This window comes from Pezoporus wallicus, unplaced genomic scaffold (genome assembly GCF_028554395.1).
Source record: "Pezoporus wallicus isolate ANWC-B61680 ecotype Strahan unplaced genomic scaffold, APGP_CSIRO_Pwel_v1 contig_5785, whole genome shotgun sequence".
Lineage (NCBI taxonomy): Eukaryota > Metazoa > Chordata > Aves > Psittaciformes > Psittacidae > Pezoporus > Pezoporus wallicus.
Genome location: NW_026641150.1, coordinates 4550259 through 4574999, shown reverse-complemented (window position 1 = coordinate 4574999; position 24741 = coordinate 4550259). Strand labels below are relative to the sequence as shown.

The 24741-nt window shown below is 36.8% G+C and overlaps 1 long non-coding RNA gene across 2 annotated transcripts in view; it reads left to right on the top strand.

Moving 5' to 3' along the window:
• Positions 1–2685: 2685 nt before the first annotated feature.
• The window catches only part of LOC130606221 (uncharacterized), a 39442-nt gene continuing 17386 nt past the window's right edge, over positions 2686–24741 (top strand). Inside the window, exons 1-2 of one of the 2 annotated variants that reach the window (XR_008973917.1) lie at positions 2686–2857; positions 8355–8593. This is a non-coding gene — a long non-coding RNA (uncharacterized LOC130606221). Of the gene's footprint in view, positions 2858–7056; positions 7158–8354; positions 8594–24741 lie in introns of those variants that run through there. The other variant, XR_008973918.1, reaches the window with a different exon arrangement.

Here is a 24741-nt window from a genome sequence, read left to right as displayed (position 1 = left end):
ACAATACTTAGGCAGCTGAATTAGCCCAATTCAATCCATCCTACAGTAAACATCCAAAGTAAGGCAGGTACACTGAGTCCAAGGTATCCTACAGAAGATGTCTACACGTGAGCTAGCTATCTAAGATGCTTATAGTCCACTGAAATTTAAGTCAATCAATTCATTACAATGTGGGGAGCTAGTCAGCTCATTTTGAAGTAGGCATGTATGGTAGGTCAGCCAATTCATTCCAGAAACATTTCTGAAAGAATTAACTAGACTTCAGCCAGCTATAATCTGACTGCAGACAGCTATATTTAGGCATCTGCAATACAGAGGACTTGTCCAGCATTACATTTAATAGAATCCCACTTTTGACTTTAGGTGATTTCAGCAAGATAAGATAAATCACGCTCTACTCCACCACCAGCAGCAATGGAGTTCAGGCAGATGCATTAAAGATAGGGAAATTCACATCCTTCAGAACAATTGATTCAGTCTTGTCTAGGCCAGGAAGACAACACTGCACCAATGACATTTGATTCAATAAAGGATTATTTCTTTGAATCCCTTTTCAGTCTTCAAAATGTGATGCTTCTTTTGAAATGACAACAGATTTGACAGTATTGTAAACCAGCCTGTACATTACACACAAGGACCTTGGAGGTGACTAGTAGGAGGCAGCTTTGCCTACAGCTAGCACAATCCTTCCATTTTGTGTTTGTTTAGGTAAAACTAAAGAAGATGTTTAATCACTGAAGTTTAGAGATGGATAGAAGTTCAAGAGGTTATCCGGATCACCTTAAAGTAGGATCAAGTTTTTGTTGGACACTCCTGACTGATAATTTGTCTATCTTGTATTTAAAATCTCTAAAGGGAAGGATTACTGAAACTTCAGGCACAGCATTTTCTGGGATTTGTCACAGCAATAGGCTTATTCCTTATATCTAGACAGTTGTTTTTTTTTTATAAAAAAACTTTTTCTTTTTTTTTTTTTCTTCTTCACTCTTTTCACTCCTGGCAATGAGGAAGAAATTAGTATCATCTTTATAGCCATCTTTTACACAGTAGAGGACTGCTGTCATGTTCCATCTCAGACTCCTTCATTTTTTTTCTAGGCTAAATTCTCTCAGCCTTTACTCACAGGTCATGTCTTCTAAACCTTGTCTCATTTTTCACGTGTTCTCTGGGCTTCTCCCATTTATTTTTCTTAAAGTGTGATATTCAAAAGCATTCACAGAACTCCAGTCTCACCAGGGCGGGCTGGACAGAATTGTGTTCCGTATCTTCTGTGTGTCACCCTGCAAATTCCCCACAAAATGAGAATATTTTGGATATGAAAATTATTTGATCAATTTACATTTAGTTTGCAACTCATTATGAGCCCCATATTTGCGTTCTACTTATGCCTGGACAGCCATTCCCCACTTTCTAAGTGTCCATAAAATTTTGGATGAAAGAAATGTGCTTCAAAATCTTAAGACTTCAACTGGTTTCAGAAATCAGTGGGCAGTCTCAAGGGCTGCAAGATTTGTAAGTTTTCATCAGAAAAAAAAAAAGTTTTTCTCTTTTCAGTGAAAAGAAGAAGGAACCAAGGATCAAAAGAAATAGTTCACTTATCACAACCTATTTTTCATTATGTAATTTTTTTTGCCAGCATGCTAAACTACTTTCAGACTTATAATTAACTCTGAAAAGGAGAGATGGAACACTTGACCACCTTAGGGACAACATGTTTAAAGAATCACTGTAGAACAGCTACATAAAGACTACAAATTTTGTCTTTCAATTCATACTCTCTCATTTTTTGGATATGGATCAAAATAGCAGCATACTATTTCAGAGCTTGTCTGAGTAGGTATCTGGAGGATAAAAGGATTGGCTGATAATGGAGACAAGGAGCCCAACAACAAAAAGTAGGCAAAAGAAAAAGCACTGGGTAAGACAATACTCCAGATTATCCCATTTCACTAAAAAAATTGTGTGAGGTCGGACTATGGAGTGAAACTTCAAGACTTGTGCTATTTTTTTTAGAATTCTTCATCTCTATTAAAGAAACTTCTTAAGGTTCAGGAGATATCCTGTCTTCACTAAAGTCGATGTTTTTTTTTATTGACTCGAGTAAAGATAAGATTTTACATTCAGATCCACATCCCTGAGCCAGCACAATTTTTTTTCCATTGCAGGATACAGACTTTATTAGAATTAAAATGATCAGTACATTTCAGTCATGCTGACAGTTTCCTAAACCTTGTGATACCCTCTCCCTTCTTGCTCCTTCTCTCTCCTTCTCAGCATTGTTTCTCTTCCCAATAGTCAGCATCTCATTATGGAAAGGCAGGGTCATAAATAATTTAAAAAGATGAGAAAAACTGGGGAAAGAGGGTGGGGATGAGGTAGGCCTTTTCTTGTGTTAACACCACACCCTTAAAGTACACCATGCAGTCAATAAGTATATGTATAGGGCTTTGATTCTGAAGCCCCTGCCCTGTGAGACATCTAGATCAACTTAAATCAACAAAAGATTGTTTTGAAACAGTGGAATTCTCCTATCCCAGGAAGAAGGAAAAGAAAGTCAGGCAGGACTTTGTACCGATTATGTACTGGCATTTTACAATTGTATGTGGCTTATTTTCCAATACTTGAACACTATGAATTTCTCTTAACTTGTGGATTTAGCTTGCTTACGCAAAATGCAGAGGACAAAGCCACAGTGCAAGAGCATGGACTGTTCAAGGCATGGCTGGGGCAGAATTAGTATGGGAAGAGTGGTGGGAAGAGCAGCACAGATCTCTCATCTCTCAAAGTTACTCCTCTGTTTTTAACCAGAAGGACCATTCTCATGCCAGTACTCCAAAGACACTGCCAGAATTAGCAGGTATGCTGCCTCTTTTCCTGAATAGTCCCCAACACTAGCATCTATTAAAAGAAATATGGAAATTAGCAGTTAAAGTCAACGAAGTTGATAGCTCCTACTTACCAAATTGGTGCCTCAGTGATCAGCTCTAACAAGGAAAAACTGTACCCCGCTCCTTATCAACAGCTTCAGACTTGGCAGAGTTGGATTTTGAAGTGACACCAAAAATCATGAGAAAAGTGACACATAGTTTAGTATGATTTTACTTGTACTTTAACCTAAATAGGGCTGAATAGAAGTGGATGATTCAATCATACTGAAGTTCTGTTGTCTCTTTGCAAAAGTTGCTTTTCAGTATAAAACACTTGCAGGCTAGAACCTAATACCAAGTTGCTTTAAAACACTGATTCGTCGTGCGTGTGTTTGTGCATGAGGCTTCACATGAATTTGTTGTCATTCCATCATTCACAGTGACAGGCATTGTAGCTTGCTGTCATCCTATGGCACCTTACAATGATGTGAACTTTATTTTTTTATTAGGATAGTAAATTACATTCAGTTAAAGATAAATGTATGAGCTTAGTCTGAAATTGAATATTGGTTGGGATGCCTGCAGTACTAAAAGGTTAGAATGGTTGACAATAGTCTTTTGGGATAGTTCTCCATTGTCACTTATATGGTTCAACTGGTGGAAATTCTCATGTCCCACTTCCTGTCACTTACTCTAAAATTAAGTGATATTAAGGCAAGAATTAAGAAAATACCCCTTAAGTGGGAATTCCTCATAAGTAGGAATTCATCCCAGATTAAGACAGATGTATCAGATATAGGTATCGAAGTCTACTTTAGTCATGCTTGTCTCTCTTTTATATAGTGCTGCTGGATTATTATTGAATATTGTATTATAATAATGCATAATAATTCCAGTGTACAATGCATTCAGTACACTGTACATTGGAAGTACTTATTTTTCTCTGTTAAGTACAGAAAGGCACCAATGTTGAACCAGTTCAGTCTTAAATGCCTAACTTTTAGAAAGGTAAGTAGCTGAGTGTGATTTTACATGTTTTAATAGAAGATTGCTCATTTTTAAAAAGTTTTTCTCTATGTCTCAAGCCCTTGGAAAAAATCTGTAGCCCTTTACATTCTACTAAATAGAAGATCAAGGGTGGGAAATAGATCCTTGGACCCCAGAGACACCCCACAGAAAACCATTTTCACAAACATTCATTCACTCATTTTTTATTACTGCTTCTTTTTCATCTATTTAAAAACATGTGGGTTTCTCTATGTCCATTGTCCTTAAACTTAAATTAGAAATAGGGTCTTTAGATATCTCTTTAAAAGTGGTCCCAATAAAAAATGCTAAGTAGGGGGTTCCTAACAGGAATGCAAACTCAGCATTACAAATGACACCAGTAGTAAATGTAAGCATGCGGAGCAGGGCAGAAAAAAAAAAAATGAAAAAAAACCCACCAAAACAAACAAGAAAAAACCAACTCCCTTTGCTATAAATCAAACTCAGATTCAATATGAATCAATCATCAAATTTAATATTGCCATGATCAGTATTCATGGAAAATAAATGATGCCAAATATGCTTTAAGAAAAAAGAAATCTGTTTAAATGGTATTAATGGTAAGGCATACTACAGCAAGGTGAACAACACTGATAATATTAAATTAACCCAAGAGGCTCCCTAATCAGGATCCCTATGCAGAAATCTGCTTGCCAACTGTCGTTCTTTTTCCCATTGGTTTAGTTAAGGGTTGAAGTTCTTCTTGAAGTTTCTTTTTTAATCATTAGATCCCGACCTTACAGTTTTCTCTGACTACTTTCCTTCAGGCTGTCTTTGCTCCTGTCAATTTAGGATTTCCAGGGAATTATTCTTCTTTGAAATGCATATTCCAGGCTTGAAATACTGGCATATGTACACTGTAGAGTAATTGTGGAGGCCAAATGTTTAATTACACATGACAGCTGGAGCTGTAGGAGTCCGAGGCATGCTTGAAAACAACTTATGCCCTATGCAGTCTTAACGAAAAGGAACAAAATAATATATATTTAGGTTTTGTGCCACATGGTAGCCGCTGTTCTCTCTCTTTTCACAACTGAGGGTGGTTTGCAAGAAGTTCAGCTGCTTTCACTTCTGTGTACTGTCTCTCTGAATATATACTTTTTTCTCTCCATACAGTCTAGGCACAAACTTTTAGACCATACAATCCTGCAAGAAATGATCAGGTTTTTTTGTTTCATATTTTCCTGAGTGACAGAGAAAAGGTTTTCAGTAGCTCCTTTAATACAGTGTTCTTGATACAAAGTTATAAAATTATGTATTACTAGAAATGCAGGAATCAAGTGCTTTTAATTATGGATGGTATGAGCAATGTTCATATTTTACCCTAATACATGTGATGTGCTCAGAAATAAAGCAAATGAAATAACCTGACTTCTAAGTTTTCAGAAAATGTTTATTTCAATCAGCAAAAATGTCCACATTTATAGACAGAATGATTTTCAGACTTATGAAAACACATATTTAATTCTGCTTACAGAAATACGCTGCTCTTGGTAAAACAGAGGTAAAAAGTTATTTCCTATTATCAATATATCTGTTGTCAATGTTCGGCTCTTCATTTGAAATAAATTCATATAGTTTCACTGACAAAATCCGTGTGTTGGTCTAAAGCATTTGGGGGGTCTGACTCAATATCTGATGCAGCTTTTCTATATATACACATATTACACACACACATTTTAAATTATTATTTCATTTAATTATTATTATACTTACTATGCAAAAGGAGCTAAAAATTTATATTGAATTTTTGCCAAATGAGATTTTCTTTCTACATTATGTTACCTAAGCACATCTTCATTAAAATATACCATAATACGAAAGGGATTTCTTTTTTTATTCTTTTTCTTTCTATATTCTTACTTTATATGGGATTGATGCAACATTTAATTTAGTCATGATGCATTCGTGTTTGTCAGGAAAATAGCAAGCATTTCTTTACCCCTTGATTGTTCAGTTCCCTAGCGAGAAAAAAATATCATTGCTGCCCAAGTGAAAAAGATATTTCACTACTTCCAAGGAGTAGTTTATTACTATCTGTGGCACTTAGATGTACAAACAAGCAAATAAAGAACATTATTATATTTTCCTGATGACTTTTCTTTCATGTAAAGTTAGCAAAGATAAGATTGCTTTGACAAATTAACTTTAAAACAATATTGTTTGGTGGTGTTGGGAATGAACTGCTTTGTACAGTAGGTTAAGGATGAAGAATGTTGTAACTGAGGAAGTTAGAATAAAACTAACCAGCAAACAATTTGAGCACTTGACATCATTTCCATGAATCTGCAAGGAAACCAAACCTCTGTTAAAAGCATGAAGCAAAATTTCAGTTTTAAATATTTTGTATTTCATGAATGAAAAAGACTTCCTTTGAAATGAGCCTTCTTGCTAAAGATGTGAACCATTAAGCATTACTTTTCTTTCTTTTCCTTTTTTTTTTTTTTCCCCTGCAGATTCTGTGCCTTTATTATGAGAATTTGAAGGTAAACAATTTTTTTCAAATTCTGTCAATTCAGGCTTTTGTGGATTCTGATTACCTCTGAATTTAAAAAATAAGGTGGCGGACATGACTCTGAAATCCTCAACTCGATAAGGAGAAAATTAGAAAGGCAGCCAACAAACACTGTCATCTACCACTTCAAAGCCCCCAAATGAGATAGATACATTATAGTTGGACTCTAAATTCTAACAGTTGCTTGTGAGAGGAAGACAGGAAAGTGGCCATGGTAAGCCAGAAAGATCATGTCGTAAAAATGGCTGCTTCCAAGACTGTTCTAATGGAGGCACAGGTATTTCCATCAGCCAGGAGTTTCCATTTGCAGGTAAAACCTCACTCAGGCTCATTTCCAGGTGACATGCATGAGTAAACATACATGTATATTTACATTCATAAATACTACACTTGCAGTTTCCTGATTCGCTCAAGGAGCTGAGGTGTACAAAAGTGCACCTCAGAAAGTAACTGTGATAACTGGTTCCTTAAAGATCTATACCAGAAACCCAGAAGACAAGTCATCTTATTCCTTGCCTCTCACTGAAACATTTCTCTATGAAACCCTTCACTCCTTGTACTGCAGAAACGCTGCCCTCGTCCTACTCACTACAGTATGATTATTTTATTTTCCTCATCTAAGAGGATGAGTTACGTGTTGGATCTGTGTCTTATATAGCTGAAGGTGTTTGATTTCAAGCAAGATCAAACAAATGTCTTTGGCATTTTCTGCCTGACTTATTAACACAGTAAGCTCACATAATACAGAATGTATAGTGTCAAACCATACTCTTTTTTCTCTTAAGAAAACTTGAATTTGAATGTAAATGATTATAATAAAAACTAATTTTAGCAAGCTTTTTGTGCTTTTAAAGTTTTCTGTTAATGTAAAATAAGCTCAAGACAGAAGGTTGTAAAGTACCGAGAACAATATTCAGTACTGAAAACAGTAGATATGGAAAGTATTACTTTACAAATTTTGACAGAGGGAAATATATTTACACCATTAGTGTTGTGGGGAGTTGCATATGATAGATGAACAGATTTGTATCAATCAGGATGACTTACAATAGATATTTTTTTAGTCTTCCCTTTATCTAACTTCATGAACAGTACTCAACCCTTTGTAACATTGCTTTTCTACCTTTGTAGAATCTGAATCTTATTTTAAGTCTCCTATTTTAGGAGTCAAGAGGCTCTTACTGGTGTAAATAAAGCTCCTTGGGAAATACATGACAACATAAAGACATTGTGAAATGCTTTACTTTTGATAGGTAACATTATCTAGAATTTGCAAGTGAGCAGCTCTAAACTGGCTTTTAATTCAAACCAGGCATGAGAGTGCACATGTTGACCTATGGGCTTTGCCAGACTCAAATAGGAACAGAGGAAGTGATACTCCGAAAGCGAGCCTGAACACCTGTACAGGTCACTGTTGGTCCATCATGCTTAACTAATTTTCCCCTGCCCTCTGACCTAGTTTTCAGCAGTGCCATCGAGATTTATATCTTTCATCCTGCAAGCCCTACAGCTGCCTTCAATTAATGAAACCAGACTTTACTTTGTTATCCCAGAAACTGAACTCGCAGTGCTACAGGAACAATTGTTTTATTATGGTATTGACAAATTATCCTATTAACGAGTGGCTACTACGAAAATCAATTAAAATCTTGGCGGAAATACATGAATATCACTGGAGAAGATACAAGGGAGAATTAACTATGGAGGCAATTAACTGTTATTCTATACAGTTCATAAATTAGGTGTGACCAGCACAAAATCTGCGATTTGTACTGATAATTAGAACACAAAATTATTGGGTGAAATATAGAGTGGCATGACATGGAATTTCATTTTTTATTTTATAGGGGATGTGTTTATGTGAGTTACTTGCAACATGTTTGCTATAGATTTCACAAGTTTCTCTTTCTCTCTATTTCTTGCAGATATTTTCATTTGTGTTGGATGGAAATGCCAGTCTCCCATACTTCAGATTTCATGAGAAGGCAGGAGTGGTCATTCATCTTGCATGACTAGGAATACCTACCTGAGTGTATTCTAAACTCAGATCAGCTCCTTACTGACCTTCTGCATGAACTGGGCTTAAACCAACCTGCCTTTCTGCAGAGATGCAAATTTTCTTTCAAAAGGAGGTCTGGAAGATCAAACTGATTTCTGAAATCAGGTGATGTGTCCAAGGACATAGTATTACTTGTCTTAAAGAGTAGAAAAATCTGACCTACAAGCTGGTTGGATTGTTAATAGTGTTACCATTACACTAGAAAATTTAGTTAATATATTTTGCAGAGATCAACACAGGCTTCTTTTGATGCAAGCAAGGACTTGCTCTCATACCCAGGGAAAAATATATAACACCTTCTATTACAAAAATAAGTAATACCCTACTGAAACAGTTTCAGTTAATAATCACTTGTACAATGTCTTGGGATTTAGTTCTGCTCTCTCACATCCTTCATAATGTGTGGTTTAAGAAAAAGCAAAGAAAATTATATATACTGCATAAAGTATACATTATACTTCAAATGATCTTAAACTATACCTTGAACTGTACTTTGGGGAAACATAATCAGAAAAGGCAACATCATAGAATGCGAGATTGCTAAAGTAAACCTTCTAAGGTAAAACTATACTTCCCTTAAGTATATTAAGTATACTTAATGGAGTTAAAAACTTCTAAAATCTTTACGAAAATCTTCAGGAAAAATGTATTTACCTTGTCATTATGCTACTGCACTTGAAGGTAGTGTAAGAAGGCATATATGTGATTTATCCGGGCGGAGGGGAAAATGGGAGACTAGCAAGAAAATCTCCTCAGGCTAATTTGGATAGCTGAGTTGTTGTTAGAGCTCATCTCTTCTGGAGGGTAGTGGAGGTCATGAAAGCTGTGATTTGCTACTATGCCACACATATACATGCTACTATACATACACATATATGGAGCGAAAAAGATATGCACATATATATTTATATGCATGTATATAAATGTGCATATATACTTTTGTATATACATAAATACACATACAGTGGTCTAAGAAAACATATACTAAATAAATTTTGTCCGGTTCTCATATCTCAGTTAAAAAACAAAGATTGTTTCCCTAGGAAAAAATGAACAAAGCAGTCCTGGCACTGGAATATCAGAAAAAGAAAATGTTGAGAGACTGAAAACAGAAAAAGGAAATTAGAGCTATTGTGCACCAGTGAGTCATTATGAGTCTCTCAGCTGCTGTTTGGCAATGGTTGCTGCAGGGAACTCTACGTGAGCATGTCTCATTCACCACCAACAGCTTATGGGGGCTAACACTACAAAGACAGTGCATAGAAGCAAGGGAGATGCCTGGATGGAAAAACCTGCTTTACTAACTATGCTCACTATATGAATGACAAACTTTTCCACCTAGAAATGACAGTAGTCCTTAATGTTGCAGGGCCACAGAGTCTGGATAACTGCAAAGTACTTTATACTCAGATGTCTACTGAAATATTATTCACAAGATGTTATAGTGTGAACTGGTTTTAGACCTTTTGTTTACTACCACTGTTGTTAGAATCATCTCTTTATAAGTGTGATAACATCTAGAAGCCCCAGTTAGAAAAACGCACCACTGTATTAGGTGGTTTCAAAATGAACAGAAGTCCTTTTTTGAAGGCCTTGGAAAATCCTGTAGGGCAAATAGCATTCCTTAGAAGTTAATGAATGTACATGTAATTCACACAAAAAACTAAAGTCTTTCTTTTTTATCAAATGCTTTTCCTAAGAAAATTATTATTTGACAGCTGATATATAAAATCTGTACTAGATTGTAATGATCTTTTCAGGAAAATGTAATCTGCATTGGCATGGAAAATTGGCATAGTAATGTGTCCTGAAAATGGGGGAATAAAAGAAACTTATTGAGCTAATACAAGGTAAGAAACATTTGAGCCTACAGAACAACATGGACAGAAAGCGAGCTGCCATAAATCATGGTAGCTGCAGTCAAATCTCTACAGTTGCAATAATCCTCTGCATAAGGTCCTTCAGTCTGATCTCAGGAGCTTAGTAAAATCTTCTGACCAAACTAGTCCAGTGCAGCTACTACTATATATATGTATTCACTGTGGTGATGAGCCATACTGATTTATAAAGAGCTGGCATTTTTTATGTTCACAACATCAGGAACAGAGTAATATTATCTTGCTGCAGAGAATTTTGTATGTCTGCATTTTGTATGTCTGCATTTCGTATGTCTGGTGTTTACTTCTGGATGTTGTTTCTGGAGCTGATTGTGCTTCCCTGCCTGCCTGCACCTTCGTTTTTGGGGGTTTTTTTTTGTACTTTTTACAAATTTGTGAGAAAGTTATTCTGCCCAGCATAGCATGGAAACTGTATACACTTTTTCCTGTAAGGTTATTGTGACCATTGAGAGGTAATAGCCATAATGAGCAGTTCAAATTGTAGAGAACAGTGTTGTATACTGAGAGCCCATCTGAAATCATCTGGAATACACACAAGCTTCCCAATCAGAAATTGGCTGAATGGTTGCTCTCAGTGTGTTGCAGTAAAAGGATTGATGTCCAAGGGGAAAACAGTGATGACTATCATTACTCAGGGCTCAGTTTTGGGACCTGTGCTGTTTAACATCTTTATCAGCAACATGGACAATGGGATTGAGTGCAACCCCAGCAAGCTTGCTGATGATACTAAGCTGTCAGGTATGGTTAATATGCTGGAGGGAAGGCATGCCATTCAGAGGGACCTTGACATGCTTGAAAGGTGGGCTGATGCCAACCTCATGAAGTTCAACCAAGACAAGTGCAAGTCCCTACACCTGGGTTGGGGCAATGCAAAGCAGAAATACAGGCTGGGTGTAGGCTGGATTGAGAGCAGCCCTGAGGAGAAGCACTAGGGGGTGTTTGTTCATGAGAAGCTTAACATGAGCCGGCTTTGGTGTGCGCTTGCTCAACCGTATCCTGAGCTTCATCAAAAGGATCATGACCAACAGGTCAAGGGAGGTGATTCTCCCCCTCTACTCTGCTCTCATGAGACCCCATGTGCAGTACTATGCTCAGCTCTAGGGCCCCAGCACAACCTAAAACCTTGGGGCTTACAGGAAAGCTGGAGAGGGACTTTTTATGGGGCCATGTAGGGGTAGAACAAGGGGGAATGGCTTTAAATTGAAAAAAGGTAGATTTATATTAGCTGTTAGGAAGAAGTTCTTCACTGTGAGGGTGGTGAGGCACTGAACAGGTTGCTCAGAAGAGTTGTGGCTGCCCTATCCTTGGAAGTGTTCAAGGCCAGGTTGGATGGAGCTTTAAGAAATCTGGTCTAATGGATTCCTGCCTGCGGCAGGGAACTTGAAACTAGACAATTTTTAAGGTCCCTTCCAACACAAACCATTCTGTGATTCTATGACTTCATGTTTATCTCTCTGACTGTAATCAACTGGCTAAGCATCTTTCAATAACATCTTTGGAAGAGGCTAAACAGTTTATTGTACCTGTCCCTATGTTTATTGTAAACGAGTTCTTCTATAGCTCTCCTTGTGCAGTCAGGGTGTACTTTATCATGTGGATGATAGAGGATGTTTTATCCTTTATTACAATGCATTCAGGTTTTCGCTGTTGGAGCCTGATCTAACCTTTAGCTTTTGAGCCTTAATGAAAAAAACTGCTTTCATCTCTTTAATCTAGCAGTAGTGTGTTGTTGTCATTGTTTAATACACAGGAAATAGCAAGGGATCTGCAGCAGAGCAGAACAGGCAATAATAATTAAAAGTAACTTCCAAATACACTTGCAAATACATGAAATGATTCTGGTTTATTTGCTGTTTCACAGTAGACATTTTACATTAGTTTCCAGGCAGCAGAAAGTTAATTCAGGAAAGACTTTACAAATCTCAAGATTCCTCCACCATGCTCTTAAGGAAATGGACCAGAAGTGCGCCATTCATTGCTTGCCACAGGCTATTAGTGTTTACCATTCATTTTTCTCTGATTCCAAAATGTCTCTCCCCCAAATATCAGAAACAATATTTGGTAACCTGCTGTATTTCCCAATCAGACACAAAGTTGAGTGAAGCGGATGACTCGTGAAACCCTCCTAGATGTTGGTGGAAGATGCAATCCACTTGTGATGGTAGCTACAGAAAGGCTTGTGTGCTGGCCTTAAACTGTTAAATATAGGTACAGCAGTTCATTTCTGGATGTAACTAGGGGATAATTAGAATAAGTTTTGTCTTCACACCTTGTATAAGCATATGCAAATACATAAAGAGAAATCCAAATTAGTTGTTAAAAAAACTCAAAGACAAAGGCTAAAAGTACTAGAAAAAGAATTTATAGCTTTAATTAAACATTCTTCCAGGCTTCCTCAACTTAGGTACATTATTATATTAGTTTTTCTTCTTGCCCAGTTTATACATGAAGAATCCACCAATGCTTATGACTATATTGGTTTCTAACCATACTTCATGTCAGATGACTTTGTCCAATGCAAAGATCCAATTGCAATTTATTATTGATGTTGCTGAGGAGAAACCTCAGAGTCTTATGGTGGCATACACAGATACAATTTCATTTTTGGCCATAAGACAGTAATAAAGAGCAATGCAAATGCTCGTCTCTTTCCATTGTGTCTTTTCACCACGTGGAAATGATCAGACCATTGGCTAAGGCTATTTGAATATTGCTGGATCCAGGGATACTACTAACTACATGCTACTAAATCTTTAGGCCTTGTTTTTAAACTCCACCTTCATATATAGCATAGGTCATAGGTTTTCTAGGTCTTTTTTTCTTTTTTTTTTTTTAACCAAATCTCTTTTCATTCTCACTGATAGTCTTTTTTGTATCATGATGTGTCTGTGTCTGCTGACCTTTTACTGCATCCATCATTTTATATACACAATTGTGAATTATATATGCATTACACAATGCATATTTAATTATTGTATAGACACCATTGGCACCATAAGTGAAATTTACGTTTCACAGCTGAAATCACCATTCCCTTTATATACGCAATATGATAAACCATGACACGAACAATGATGTACTCCATCCACAGAATAAGAAATATTGTACATTTTCTAAAACTGTGCATAATGATGAGTTCAGGGATGCACAAGCAGTAAAACTCACCAATTTTTCATAATGTTTCCCTCTATAACTCCAGCAAATTAAGTGTGATAACAAAAATGGTCAAACTTTTGAATTCCTTTGAGTTTGCATGATGGTATAACTAAACCTGCCATCCCTTTGATGGGAGTGCCTTATGTGGCTCAACTCAGCCCAGACCTCATTGACTTCTCTATTCTGAATTTTTCAGATAATATCATCTGGCATCCATACTACTTTGGCATGCCAAAGAATATCTATCATATCTAACTCAATCAATCAGTCTGTCTGTCATACTTTGCATTTATATAATGCCTTTATCCAACAAATGCAACCTGCTTTACAAACTTTAATTAATTTAGGCATCTAGCATCCCAGGGAAGCAGGGAAATACTATCTCTTTTTGTAAAGAGGAGGAAACTAAGACACAGAGAAATTATGAGTGCCTGAATTTAGCTGACTAAAAGACAGACATTTAAGCTTTGTAAAATCACCCTAGGCTCTCTTTAATGTTACAGGAAATAATTCATCCAACATCTTTTAGGCGCCGATTTTTAGAATGAGGCTAATCATCCTCTGGAGGCTTTTATTTGTAGTCATAAAAGAAGCCTAGATGCCTACCTTATACTTAAAAACCTGAGCATCTAACAAAGATGATCCCTATCCAGAATGACTTGTCCAAAGTCAGTGAGGAATACAAGATGTGTGCTGCTCAAATCAAACCAGGTTCTCAGAATATAATGCCTGAGCTTTTCTTTTTGTAAATTGAGAAGACAGAAGGATTTAGAAGCAATGTTTTTATGGTTAAGGCCATGACCTTTCTACTCTAACATAGAAAATCTAAAAGACAGTATATTTTATTTGTCAATAAAAATACGAATTCCTATTTAGGGGTCTTTCTTTTCCCTGGAAAAAAATAATCTTTACAATTGGTGAAAATTTTTTGAGAGGAAAAGAAAATATTTGAAAAGGTTATTACAGTTTTACTTGAAAATGTTACAGTAAATGTTATTTTGGAATTTTTCTGCATTTCTGAAGAATAAAATTATGTTCCAATCCCCCTCCCTCTTTTCTTCACTCTTATGTTTTTTTGTCTTTTTCAGTTTCCTACCCTTACCTTTCTTTCATGGACACACAGTCCAAAAATGAAAATATTAATAGGAAAAAAAAGCAGAAAAATCCCAAGACAAAACCAGAAACAAACAAACAAAAAATCATAAAGCCAAGAGAATTCTTTTTAAAAGTAATTTTGTAATTAAAATGCATATAATGTTCTTCACTGTTTTGTTTTCTCCCCTTGCTTTAACTCCTTTTCTGCTTTGCTTTCCTTGGAGATATTTACCCAAATTAGATCTTGCCTTAAAAATTGTTTCCAAATTTTCCATTCATTGGCACCTTGTTAAGATGTCTCTGGAAGGAAGCCCACAGCACTTTTAACTTCTCTTTTCTATACACTAACACAAGACTGAAAGAACAGTTCACTCCATCTCTTCCCATTTCTGGCAGTGTGATTGCCATCAGAGTCCAGCTTCTTTGAGGGTCATCCAGGGAGGAAAATGCTCCCTCTTCTGTGAAAAGCTGTGAAATCTTATAACTAACAGTTAAATTTCATGATGCTGTAGGGCTTTTCCATTAGTTTTGCCTAGGCATTGACCGGAGCTACCAGAGCTAGCAAGGCAGGACTGCCTTCAGTGCTCACAAGCAATCTAAAATATAAATCAGCTTTAGACAGATGCCAAATGTGGAACAGGAAATGCTGACACACACCCTGCACCATGTGTGGAAGGGAGGAGAAAGTGTAAAAGATTTTGATGAAAGGCAGAAAAAATTTTTATGCACATCAGCTCTCACCTGAAGAAAATGGCAGAGTTCATTTTAGGCAATATGTGTTTTGTAGCTCTTAACCGTAACATAATCAATAGATTTTATTTAACATAAATAAATACAATATAGAATTTGTGGTTTAAAAGAAATAAGAAAAATTAGAGACACAAGATACCTCACTGTGCATTTTAAAATCTCCAGCCACAGTTCAGTGGGAAGGGAGAACATAGGAAAGTCACCTCCTGCCCCCTGTCCCCTACTTAACACTAATTTATGTCACTGGTAGAGAGTCCAACACTAGGGATGGTCTGGATTTTGCAGAACACTGCTTTATTTCAGACATGTTTTCTTTTCAGCCTAACCAAATTGCTCCCAGCCACTTCCTTATAGATTCCAGGATATAAGTGGCATTGATACTGGATGCATAACTGCAAGCCTTCAACAGAAGGGCTCATTTGGGCAGTAAAGATCCTCTCAATCACTATGTTCCCTGTGTAGAAGATTTTTTTCTGAAGTAACTTTTTCTAAGTGCCCTTGGAGCACTTTTCCAAAGTATCCTCAATATAATAGAAGTTCAATGATCCCAAGGAAAAATATTTTTTTTCAAATATGAATTTGAAGATTTTTTTTATTTTTCCTTTTAAAACAATTCAGTGAAATGATTTAGATTTTTAGAAATGGAAAAACCTAGAGCTGTCTTTCTCAAGTAAAGAAAATGCAGAAGAAATAATAGCAGAATGTACTTTGTAACTGCATACAATGTAATATCTCCATATGCTGCAGTCATTGCAATTAAAGGAAAAGGCATTTTTATTATTATTTTAAATAGTTGTTATTCATGAAATGTTTATAGCATATGAAACAAATAATTATGACTAACACATTGTCTAATAAAGATGAAAAGGATGAAATTCCCTATGAATTTTTAATCTGAAAATAAAGAACATTAAGAATCCTTAATTATATCATCAAATATTTAAAATTACCTTCCATACTAAATTCTATTTGTATTTAACATATTTATTTTTTAGATATCTGTAACATTTTTATGAGTAGGTACAAAAAATATCATCATCTGTTACAACCAGAGACATCTTGACTTAATGTATTCAACATCTTGATAAAAATTTCCATTTTGTTTATTTTTAAGATAAATCAACAACCTTTGTACACTATATTAAAATTTATATTTTTCTCAATGCTGTTGGATACATAATTAATACTATTACTACAACAAAAAATAAATTGTGCTTGTCAGGCAAAAATCTCATGTAGGTCCAGATTTTCAGATCCCTTTTATACAAAATGCATAGTTTGCATGCTTCTAATTCATGGAATATGCTTCTCATTTTGATGTTTAGATTTCATACAATAATCCCCCTGTCATATATCACAGCTGAGTCTTCTGTTAATACACGAGGAGACCAGAGTTCTTGCAGAAAATTTGGGCACCAGGTTCCTGAAGAGAACTAATCAGGCATTGCAAATTGTGTCCAAAATCTTTCCATCAGACTCTTTAATGAAAGAAAAAAAAAAAAAAATTCAAAAGTGTGCAAGAAAATACAGAATGCTCAAGTCATATTAAAGAAATTTAATGCAATCAATCTTATCTATCTACAACTTCATATCCAGCAGGTTCTTAGAGGCAAAGCAGTCAGAAAACATTAGGCATTTGGATGCTTTGTTTTAAGGTCGTCTTAAATAGATTCGATATTCCAAAAGGGGTTGTTCAATCTTTTCTGAAATAACAGGCTTCTTTAAGGACATAAAAAAAAAAGTTTAGGTGTACAAATCTCTGTCTTTTTGTCACTTTGTAAGTTAAAGATGGCTTTACTAAATTGCATTAGAGAGCTGAATACCAATCTTTGTGGCATGATTTCCTAGGAACATGAAAAATTGCACCAATACCTTATTTCTTGCCTAGGTATAATACTAGGTTCTCTTCATGATCTTTTGCATTAAGGTGTAGTGCTTTAAGCCCAGCTAGTAACTCAGAACCATGCAGATGCTCGCTTACTCCCTCCCTTCTTCCCCCCAGCTCCCAGCAGTATGAAGATGAGAATCGAATGCATGTAAACCCCATGGGTTGAGATAAGAACAGTCCAGTAACTAAAGTATAATACAAACCCATTATTACTATTAATACTACTACTAATAATAACAATTATAAGGGAAATAACAAGGGGAGAGAATATAAAACTAAAAAAAAAGGAAGAGAAACAATTAGCACAAGTGATGCACAATATAATTGCTCACCACCTCCCGACCAACACCCGAGCCTTTCAGGGCCTTCCGGGTGACTCCCCCCAGTTTATATATTGGGCATGAAGTGCTCTGGTATGGAATACCCTTTTGGCTAGTTTGGGTCAGGTGTCCTGTCTCTGCTTCCTCTCAGCTTCTTGCCTCCCTCCTTACTGGCAGAGCATGAGACTGAAAACTCCTTGATCAGGGTAAGCATTACTTAGCAACAACTAAAACATTGGTGTGTAATCAACATTGTTCTCAGACTAAAGCTGAAACACAGCACTACATCAGATCCTAAGAAGGAGAAAAATAACTGTTACAGCTGAACCTAGGACAAGGAAAGATCTAGCATTGGACAGGTAACAGTGACTTGACTTGCCTAACTACTGCATCTGAAATCATCTCACAATCTTTTACAATGACCTCCCTTCTTGAAGATGTCAGAATAGATACCACATTCGACAGCCAAGGTGGCAATCTCCTTTTAGTACCACTGAATAATACAATGTGTGGTTGTATTGTTCTCATCTCCCGACAGACAAATGCTACTGTCTATTTAATGTTATTTTTTCATTAAAATGAAAATGTAACTTTGCAAGTATGGTAAAGCTATTCTGGGCGCAGTGCCTTCTTTGCTCTATTTATATATTTCAAATGTATTTAATTTAAAATAACTTCATCTTTCTAACTATAAGCTAAAAATAGAGAAGATGGAAATTCTCTGAAATTGGGCTGGCATGGGGGTTTAGTGTGATAACAGCTTATCTCTGAGAACTGGGTCGGAACATAACTGAAATTATACAAGTTTGATTGCTTTTTAGGCAGCTGTTTTGTTCATCTTGCTCTTGTGTCACATAGGAGTCCCAGGCACAAATTGGGATCCTGAGGAAGAGGGACCGAACAGGCAAAGAAAAGTCAGCTTCTGCCCCATGCCAGCTGTTTAAAATACAGTGAAGTGTTGTATAATCTGTTGCAGTTCAGCTCAGCTGTGTATCTGCCCCAGCACAACTTCCAAGTGGATTAATGGGGGCAGGCTCCCTCCAGTATCAGATACCTTGTCTGACAGACTTGCATGAGAAAGACGAGCTATGTCTAATCAACACTCTGTCTCGTTTTAGGCAATGTTATTACTCTCTGACTTTCATGAGCATCCCTGATAATTTATTAATTAAAAAATGGAAAACATACAATTTGTGAAATTCAGAAAAAAAGGGTATATTAAAACACTGCTCTAGGCATGTATTGCTGCATGTAAATCTGATTTGTTGACATCCTATATAATATACCAAATGAATGTACTTCAGCCCAATGTTTTCCTGTCTTCCAGCATAATTAATTTCCAAGGCTGCGCATGCATCCAAACAAGAAGCATAAAAGGAATAGAAGGAATGAACTTGTTTGAGCATATTCACACAGTATACATGAAAAAATGTAACCAGTAACCTAATGCTTCCCTACTACCAAAAGTTCATCAAGATTAGTAACTTTGGCAGAGCTTAATTAACAGCTAGGGAAAATGTAACCTGGGGTGAAGGGGAGGCAAACTGATTAACAGAAACTTTTGTCTCTTAATTATGCTTTAAATTATTCTGGTTTAGATCCTTCTCACCTACTGGTGGGCAAACTGCATGTACTTTAGTATTCACATTGTGTTCAGGTAAATCTCAGGCATTCAGAAGCTTATTCAAAAACTGCCCTGACATTCCTACTTAGGCAACGCTGCAAACTGTGTTTGAAAAAATCTGTTTCCTGACATTTTTTGCCTGGTTGGATAACTTAAGAGCAGCTTTTTTCACGCTTTTTCATGAGTCTTCTTTTGTCTGGGATAGAGTCAACAACAAAATGGAAAGATTATTAAAAGAAATACACAAACTTCTAACTGAGAAGTAAAAAACCTAACTAAGAACAAAGGTGTTTGGATGGAAACTGGGATAAATACTCACTGAAGAGTTGAGGTGACTTAGCTTGTTTAAACTATTTGAGGCTGCTTTCAGAGCTGACCTTCTGGCTTTCTGCACCCCTGGGTGGGTGGCTGTGCAAAGCCGAATGCAGCCACAAACACGGAGCTGGCAGGCATTCAGCTTTGCATTTACCAGTCATGGTTGAAAGAAAAAGCCAGGCAGACTGGCTGGTATGCAGCCAATAAACGGAGAGGGTGATAATGCTTTTCCACAGTGCGGCCAGGATTTGAACCAGCACTAGATCCTTGCAGGTGCGCTGTACTTTGCTGGACTGTCCCCAGGTGACACTGGACACTGTATTGACAACACTACCAGCAAAAGTAGAAGCTGCTGCTCCTCTCCCTGGCATCATAGGTCTAGTGAGATACTTGGAGAAGGATCTGTAAGAAAGGTACTCTCTCCCCCTTCCATTCTGCTGAACGGTGCATCTCGTAGCTTTGTTTTAGTGTAACTTTTCACTTATACTTAAATGCACTTCAGCAAAACGGTATCTCCAATTGCATAAGAAAAAAGGGGTATGTTTATGACTCTCTTCCTTTCTCTCCTTCACCATGTGTACTGAACAAAACAGGTATCTGTCAAAATCCAAAAGATTCCTGTCCCAGTTTTTCCAGGTGTGGTACACTGTGGCCTTGCTCCTGCAAAATACAAGCTTTTTTGTGAAGGAGTTTCATGACACGTTTTTTCTCATCTTTTCTAAAGTCAATCCCAGCTGCCTCCTTTAAGTACTCCAGAAGACTGAAAAGACAATAGAGAACAAAAAAGCTCAAGGCTGAAGCTGATTCACACTCAGGAAGTCTGAATAACTAACAGCCATGTGAGGAAACCTTAAATTCACTGCATAGATGTGGGGTTTTCCTGGCATTTGCTCACTAAACAATGAAACAAGGTGTGGTGGTGATTCTGTGACAGCAGTGCTTGTGGTTACTTCTGGTTAATGCAAACTACCTACATTACCTCTTTTACCCTGCAGCTTGACAGCAATATGACAATTAGAAAGCAGTCTGATACTATGGGTATGGTTTTGATTTCATTAGATGGTTATTTTTAAAGGGAAATAACTCAGATTTTTTTTTAAAGAAGCTGTTTGTTTAAATCAGGATTATATTTTGTTAGAGAAAAAAAGAAATATTTAAATATATTTAACAGCTTATCTAACTGAGGTAACCAAATAGGTTTTCCATTGAGGTAACCGAACTACTGTCCAGGAGTTATAGCTTCTTAGGAGAGTAATGGAAGCTGTCTTTGCTCTATCAACTTAATTAAATGTCGGCAATGTTTTCACAGGAGCAGGACCAGGACGGCAGCAGAAGCCGGCAGAGAATTCTGGATTAAAACCAGTTGCCACAGCTAATTAATGGGATTTGCCAAAAGCACTGAGCTCTTAGCCTCTTGCTGCAATGGAGAAGGTGCTTCTGTGATTCATGGGACTAAGAAAATAAGGGACCACCTAAACCAATATTTAAGATGTGAGAAATGTGTATTAATTATATTTTAAAAAGATCCAAACCACCACAGTTTAAACACCGCTTGATGCTGTTGTAGGTCTCTGATAGAATGATCAGGGTCTCAATTATTAACCCTCCTTTGGTGGGCTGCTTTTAACCCAGGAAGATACATTTTTAGGATCACTTGTAAATTCCCATGTGAGCCTGCAGGTGGGGATGGAAAAGAGAAACTCCTTATTAGAATTGCTGGAACTTTCCTTTTTATGCATTTATCTCTCAGCCTAGAGGAAGAAGGAGCAGTTCAAACAAACTCTTCTCTGGCTACTTTATTTCAGCACATTTGTGACCTAGATAAGATCATTATCTAACAGCTTGGAGTGAAGGTGAAGTTATAGGGTTGTTTTTAATAGGAAAAAATAGTTATAATTTAATGTAATCTATGTTTGTGAAATAGCTGTGATATATTTCTCAGACTCTGAGCCATAAGGCAGAAAGGACACTTTCAAGCAAATTATTCAACAGGTCAGATAAAATAGCTATTTTAAATTACACTGCTTGGGGAGTGGCACAGTTTTAGAAGGAACTTTATAGTCCTGGGAACTGCTTATTTCTAAAGAAGAATAATTAAACAGCTTGCTTAGGGAAGTTGTGCATTCTCTGTCACATTACGTTTTTAAAACAGGATTGGATATTTTTTCTTGAAGGCAGGCTCTAGGTCAAGCAAAAGTTATGGCATTGGTGCAAAGAGTCTCTGGTAAGAATGACGAAAAAAATTTGTAGGTTAACCTCTTTAGGTTTTGCCTTAAAATTTAATAGATCAGGAGACAATGACAACTAAAGATCAATGTGTCACAGGTACAGTTCAGGCCCCTTTGTAGTCTAAACCCCAGGAAACATCATCCCATCTGCATCCGGAAAGTACTCTTGGACATCTCACCATTTTGTCAATAAGGAAATTCTATTTTCCAAGGTCACTTCTTTTTTTTTTTTTTCATCCTGCAAAGCATCGTTCTGTTGTCAGGAAGAGGGGAGCAGCACAAAATGGATAAGCCAGCAGATCAGACTTCATTCTAGAAAGTTCGTGGAAGGTTTAACTATATCCATGTCTGCATTAACTTTCTCACAGTTCTTAATATGAACTTGGAAATCTCTCTGCATGGGAGGTGCTATGGCAGCCTTAACTGTGCCTCAGGAAAATCCTAGTGGTATGAGCTAATTTGTTTTTGAATAAAACAAAATAAAAAAAAAAAGGAATGGGTTGGGGAGAAGAAGAATGAGAAATTTGGGCAGAAATATGATCTTTCATGTTCATAACCTCCAAATGCTTGGAGTCTCACAGTCTGACCTAGTGGTGTATGCACTGGTGTTCATGTGTGTGTGAACATGGCAGGGATGAGAGAGCACCCTAAAACCCTAAACACACTAAATTCAGGGTGAAGACTTAAAGGACAGTTGAGACAGTAAATTTTCTTCTTTTTCATCCTTTTCTGCATATATTTTTTTTTTAGCCCTCAGAAGATGAAAACATGGCCCTTGAACATGACAACTAATGCACTGTCCGTTTTAGTGGACTTTTTCTGTTGCTTTGGGTTAGTTACCCTGCCCTATATGTACCACAGTTCCAAGCTCTCCTGCTGAGACCTAGTGCTGAAGCACTGAAGCTCCATATTTTGGAGTTCTTTATTTAGGATTTCTCTTCCAAAAGTGAAGGGCTGCAACTACTTGGTGCCCCCTGCTGTCTTTTGGTCTCATATATTGATTTTCCTCAGTTTGTGACCTCAGGGTCTGCTTTGACCTTTTGCCCTTTCATTTGGGAACTTCTCTACAGAAGAGGTTGCACTGGCGATATTATGGGGAGGCAAGGACAGTCACCTATTTTCTGGTAAAGCTTCTTTTTGGTGTCTGTGGCTTGACTATATTGCCTTGGATATTTGCACATTAAAAAGAATGGTGAAGGTCCATTAGGAGATACCCAGTTATCTATTGCTCCTCTGAAATGACTGGGAGTCAGAGATACCACTTTTGACGTACATGGTGATAAAAGAGAACATAATATGACCCCGTTCATTTCAGTTTCAGTTAATGGAGTGTCAGTAATCTAAAATACCAGGGGAGAGGTCCAGATGATGCCTGGTAGAAGTTTTTTATTCTTTCATACTGATTAGAGAGCAGGTCTGTGGAACATCTACGCAAGAGAGAAACTCGCATGAATATACAAGCAAATGCAGCACTGTACCAAGCCACACCCACATCTCAGACACTGTCAATTATTTTGGAGGGGACTGGGGTCTTGTTTTTTTCCACATAAACAATGCATTTGTCTTTCCATATAAATCACCTGCAGTGAAATTAAGAAAAAGGAAAAAAAGGAAAAAAATGCACCTCTAAAGCAAAGCATCATAAGCCCTATATTAGTCATCAGCCTGGCTAATTGCCACCACAGTATTTCCCAGTGATATATATATATATATGTTGAGCAACCACCAGAAATATGAGGACTTAATAAGTAGCTAGAAGAGAATTTATACAAAAAACAGACATAACAAGGCAAAGTTAATTCATCACAACTTTCACATAAGCCTTTGTTGGGCAGTTGGCCAGGCCCATCACATTATCTGTTTGACTCAGTGAGTCACTCCAGCTAATAGAATTTTGCCCCGTGTTTGTTGTTGCCATGGCAATGCAATATTATCAGGCATGTCATGTTCACAGATCAGTAGCAGCGGCGCTGCTGCAGACACACAACAGCTTTCAGCCTTTGACCATAAACAGGAATTCACTCAACAGTCAGTCTGTCAAAAAGGAAGTCGGCTGTGGTGAAGAAGCACTAGTGCCAGTACTACTAGCCTTTTCCTTTTTCCTTTGTGAGCGCATTGCCATTATCATTAAAATAACCTTGAGTTGTCATGAATTCATTCATTCACAAACATTGTCAAAGAAGGTGCAATAGTTCAAGAGAATCCAGAGGGTCAAAGAGAGGACTAGTTTTAAATCTGTGCCTATTGAACCTGGAAATGACATAGTCTGTTAGATATAATCTTATTCTTACCATAGCAAATCAAGCTGTGTTGACTGGCACCAATGTCCAAGTCAATTCAGCACCATGAAAGGTTACTAGGAGTAAAGAGGTCATATCCTTTGTGGTATTGCTTTGAGAAATAAACTTAGGCATGTGTGGGAATATTTTACAAAGAATAGCTTTTTCACCAAAAGTGAAAAACAAATCCTGTCAGGAATCTATCGAGACTGCAGGTATTTTCTGACATAGCCATATTTAGTGTTTAAACCAAAGATATAATTACTAATCTTTTTCAATATTTTAAACGTTTAATTGAGTCGTAAATATGCCACTGGATATTTTAATTGCATTCCAAAGAAAATGCTTAAATATCTTTTTGAAACTGGCTTTTGAAACTGAGAATGCACTCTGTCTTGGAGTTTATAAGGACTTTCATTTTCTTTCCAACATAGACATATCAAATAATAATACAGAATACATGATCAGAGACCCTCTGAATTTGATTTTTTTGATAGATTACAAAAGATTTGCCCCTGTGTAACCTCTTTGACATCAGCTGAGTTGTTCTGATTTACCCTGCTTTGAAAGCAGGATTAAGATTCTTGGATTTAAATTACAGGAGAAAATTTTTGCAAGGATGTACTGTTTTTTAATGCCTCTGTTTTATGGAAAGACCTGTTTAAACATTTGTTGTTACATATGTCCCCAAATGTTGTTG